The sequence below is a fragment of the Sinocyclocheilus grahami genome, unplaced genomic scaffold (genome assembly GCF_001515645.1).
Source record: "Sinocyclocheilus grahami isolate Dianchi unplaced genomic scaffold, SAMN03320097.WGS_v1.1 scaffold949.1, whole genome shotgun sequence".
Classification (NCBI taxonomy): domain Eukaryota; kingdom Metazoa; phylum Chordata; class Actinopteri; order Cypriniformes; family Cyprinidae; genus Sinocyclocheilus; species Sinocyclocheilus grahami.
The window spans coordinates 727673-732719 of NW_015506128.1; the positions used below are offsets into that span (position 1 = coordinate 727673).

Below are 5047 nucleotides of genomic sequence, written 5' to 3' on the forward strand. Positions count from 1 at the left end.
GAATCATTTGATTTAGATCGGGACTTCAAATCACGTATCGCAAATCATTTGATTTAGATCGGACTTTCAGAGTGGGTTCACAATTCCTTTGATTCAGATCGGAACTTTGGAGCATGGATTGCGAATCATTTGATTCAGATCAGGACGGAGCGAATTTGCGAATTTCATTTTTTTTTATTAAACAGCAGAAAACATAAAACCTTTAAGGCCGTACAGTTATATAAAACAAAACAAAGAAAAAATAAATAAAGTATACACAAATACAAATTAGCCATGGTTTAACTATAGTAAAAGTGTAACCATGTTTTTTGTATAACCACAGTTTAACTACAAATACCATGGTTAATTTGTGATTACCATGTTTTTTTTTTACCAAACCATAGTTAATTTTCTTAAGGGATGTATTGCCAGGTTAAGAAAAAAAAGTAATAAAAGTCATCTAAGGTGTCATCTAAATTAACACCTTAAGAGGACACATAGGATGAATATAGAGATGCAGTTTTACAGACTAGTTTGTAGTGTAAAGATTCTAATTATTTATAGCTTACTTTTACATTACAAAATAAGGTAGATGGCAACCATCTAAAATGTCACTGCAGCTCATTGTAGGCCTATGTTTTTATATGATACCATCAGAGTACCATGGTATAGGAATCCTTCATTTTTATGGTACATGTACATTTGGAATATGTTAAAGAAGAATCTGAGGCCATCACTGTACCATAGTCCAGCCACAATCATTTCTGTACAGGATTTAGATGCACAGATAGAGAACATGTTCTACAGGGGATTTAGAGCAGAAATAATCATTTGATTTAGATCGGGACTTCAAATCACGTATCGCAAATCATTTGATTTAGATCGGACTTTCAGAGTGGGTTCACAATTCCTTTGATTCAGATCGGAACTTTGGAGCATGGATTGCGAATCATTTGATTCAGATCAGGACGGAGCGAATTTGCGAATCTTTTTTTCTGATTTCATTTTTTTTTATTAAACAGCAGAAAACATAAAACCTTTAAGGCCGTACAGTTATATAAAACAAAACAAAGAAAAAATAAATAAAGTATACACAAATACAAATTAGCCATGGTTTAACTATAGTAAAAGTGTAACCATGTTTTTTGTATAACCACAGTTTAACTACAAATACCATGGTTAATTTGTGGTTTACCATGGTTTAACTATAGTAACTGTGTTTTTCTATGTTTTTTTTTTACCAAGCCATAGTTAATTTTCTTAAGGGATGTATTGCCAGGTTAAGAAAAAAAAAGTAATACAAGTAATAAATTGACACCTTAAGAGGACACATAGGATGAATATAGAGATGCAGTTTTACAGACTAGTTTGTAGTGTAAAGATTCTAATTATTTATACACATTTCAAAATAAGGTAGATGGCAACCATCTAAAATGTCACTGCAGCTCATTGTAGGCCTATGTTTTTATTTGATACCATCAGAGTACCATGGTATAGGAATCCTTCATTTTGATGGTACATGTACATTTGGAATATGTTAAAGAAGAATCTAATGCCATCACTGTACCATAGTCCAGCCACAATCATTTCTGTACAGGATTTAGATGCACAGATAGAGAACACGTTCTACAGGTGATTTAGAGCAGAAACGGTCTGTAATGGAGCTCATGGGGTGAATGTTCTGTTCACATTATCACAGAGCAGTCAAATATTCACAGCGAGCATCGGAGCGATCACTGCACCCGCGAGGACTTTCTGAAGCTCCATTTACTCAGAGAGTCACAGATGACACACATGGCGCTCATAACCACAGAGTCTAATCAGAAAGACATCTGAAAGTTTCTAATGTGCCCAACTTTAAGACTGAAACTAGAGTTGCATGAGCTGAAGAACATAAGAGAGGTGTTTCTGTAGAATAACAATCAACCTAGCAACAGCATAGCAACACCCTGACAACAATATCATGTCAGCATCAGATGCGTGAATGCAACGGCCTCAGAGAATATAAATATATTAAAATAAACAAGATATTATGTATGATGTGTGTATATATATATATATATATATATATATATAAATTAAAATTGTTCAATGTAATTTTTTTATTTTTATGTATAACTTATTGACATGCTGTGATCATGTGTCATGATTACTGTCAGCAGTATCTCTCTCTCAGTATCTCTCCATCTCCTTTCTCCTGGTCTCCTAGAAACCAGCGCAGCTACATGCATTTATTAACTGCTGAAAAACATGATTACAACAATGTAAACATAGAAAAAGAAAGAGCAGGGTGAAAAAGACCGAATGAAGAAGAAAAAGCCATGAGAGAAGGAAAAACATCTCACGCAATAGGAACAAGAGTTAAATAAATGTCATGTAATGCGTGAAGAGCTGTGTGAATGACAGCAGTTCTAATGCATGAGCTTCAATGCTCATTATCCCAAAATAAACCCTCATGTGAAGCTGCATGTACATTTACCTGCTTATTACACAGATACTTATGACATAAATCAATCAACAGCCTGGGTCAACAATCATAGTGTCATTACATACAAAAGTATTCCAGAGAGCCATGCGATATAATACTAATTCATATAGTTAACGTGCTTTAGGTGGTTTCTAACTGGATCAAGTGTCTGATCAAACACACACACACGAGCAACTGAGCCTGAAGACTAAAGAGATTTTACATTGGTTTTACAGTCTGATGCCACAGAAGAACCTTGAAAACATTCACTTGTTCACATATTTCTAATACATGTGATATGAAAAACAATAAACCACTTTAGAATAAAGCAGAAAAAACAAGCAGCATAACGTAGATATCGGCATACTTTAGCAACTAATTAATCAAGGTACATCAAGACTATTGATTTGTATTACAAGTTTTTCGAAAATGTTGTTTAAATGTGCAAATGAGGTACTAAAGATGCACTCATTTGCATACATTTTCCCAAACATGGAATAAAGTGAGGTCCAAAATTCTCACTGGATTTCATTGCCATATTAGAGTTGAAGGTTTTTACAGAACGGATTTTGGATTTCTCTTTTTATCACTCCTAAATCACAAAAGGAAAGAATAACATTTTAGGTATAAAACGTATTAATAAAGTATCAAGTGAATGATATATGAACAAAACACTCAGTAAAAACTTTAAGAACATAGAGGAATATAATTGTAAATTTTGGTGTATGTAAGTGCTGCTGAAGTGGAGAAAAAAACTCTTAAAGATGTGCACTAGAGTTGAAATTTATAGATGCAAATAAATAAAGTGCAATAAAACAAACTCTTAAATGTATATTTTGGATGTTTTTTTCCACTAGTCTGAAAGAAGACATGTTATGGAAGTGAAATAGACTAATTTTGAGCAGTGCATGAAAAATGTCTTACCTTAAATCCTGAAGTATATACAACTTTTCAGTCTTAAGATGTTATAATAACCTCAGCGAGTGACACACACATTCAGATAAAAAAAGAAATCAAATTTTTTATTATTTTTGTCCACATCTCACTTGATTATTGTCCGGAGACTAATGGAGCTTTAATAAGGCCTGTAATCAGCAGCACTTTTCTGAGCGAGTGAGTATGCATGAGTGTGTGTGTGTTCATAAGTTTCCACCTGCTGCCACGTGACTGATTTCTGCAGACGCCTGTGCACTGGATCCAGACTCACGCGGCACATGGAGCGAGAAACGAGATGCTGCACAGAGAGAGAGAGAGAGAGGCAGATGAGCATATATATGTATAATTCAGTAATAAAATATAATTTACAAATATATAATTCACAAAACAATTAATCAAATCAACAAATGATAAAATGACACTACAGTATATTTTTTAACATTTTTAAAGAAAATGTAAGCAGCACTTGCCTGTGCAGAAGTCACTGCCACAATGCCAGGGTGTTGTTATGGTCTTCTAGGTTGTTAGCAACCACCTGGCAACCACACAGAAGACCTTAGAAACCACATAGCAACCAGCTAGAAGACCTTAGCAACCTCCTGGCAGCCCCCTAAAAGACCTTGGGCGATATGGTGGTTGCCTGTTGTTTGCTAAGGTCTTCTAGCTGGTTGCTAGGGTGTTTTGGGCAGGGTTGCAAATTGACAGAAATTTTCCAGAAATTGTAATTGCAGGAAAACTTCCCAAAAATTTCCAAAAAAACTGGAAAGTTTTCAAGAATTCCAAAAGTTTCTGGAAATTTAACAGAAAATTTCCACCCCTTTGCAAACCTAGTTCTGGGTGGTTGTCAGAGGGTTGTTTCTTCTGGGGTGTTGCTATGTGGTTGTGAGGGGGTTGCTAGGGTGTTCTGGGTGGTTGCCAGAGGGTTGTTTCTTCTGGGGTGTTGCTATGTGGTTGTCAGGGGGTTGCTAGGGTGTTCTGGGTGGTTGCCAGAGGGTTGTTTCTTCTGGGGTGTTGCTATGAGGTTGTCAGGGGATTGCTAGGGTGTTCTGGGTGGTTGCCAGAGGGTTGTTTCTTCTGGGGTGTTGCTATGCGGTTGTCAGGGGGTTGCTAGGGTGTTCTGGGTGGTTACCAGAAGGTTGTTTCTTCTGGGGTGTTGCTATGTGGTTGTCAGGGGGTTGCTAGGGGGTTCTGGGTGGTTACCAGAAGGTTGTTTCTTCTGGGGTGTTGCTATGCGGTTGTCAGGGGGTTGCTAGGGGGTTCTGGGTGGTTACCAGAAGGTTGTTTCTTCTGGGGTGTTGCTATGCGGTTGTCAGGGGGTTGCTAGGGGGTTCTGGGTGGTTACCAGAAGGTTGTTTCTTCTGGGGTGTTGCTATGCGGTTGTCAGGGGGTTGCTAGGGGGTTCTGGGTGGTTACCAGAAGGTTGTTTCTTCTGGGGTGTTGCTATGCGGTTGTCAGGGGGTTGCTAGGGGGTTCTGGGTGGTTACCAGAAGGTTGTTTCTTCTGGGGTGTTGCTATGCGGTTGTCAGGGGGTTGCTAGGGGGTTCTGGGTGGTTACCAGAAGGTTGTTTCTTCTGGGGTGTTGCTATGCGGTTGTCAGGGGGTTGCTAGGGGGTTCTGGGTGGTTACCAGAAGGTTGTTTCTTCTGGGGTGTTGCTATGCGGTTGT

The 5047-nt window shown here is 37.7% G+C and overlaps 1 protein-coding gene across 1 annotated transcript in view; it reads right to left on the reverse strand.

Annotated features, from left to right (window-relative positions):
* The window catches only part of LOC107564602 (G-protein coupled receptor 6-like), a 16349-nt gene extending 12716 nt beyond the window's left edge, over window positions 1–3633 (reverse strand). Inside the window, exon 1 of the mRNA XM_016249719.1 lies at window positions 3600–3633. The gene's annotated coding sequence lies outside the window, so the exon portion shown is untranslated. The remainder of the gene's footprint in view (window positions 1–3599) is intronic.
* Between the last annotated feature and the right edge of the window lie 1414 nt (window positions 3634–5047).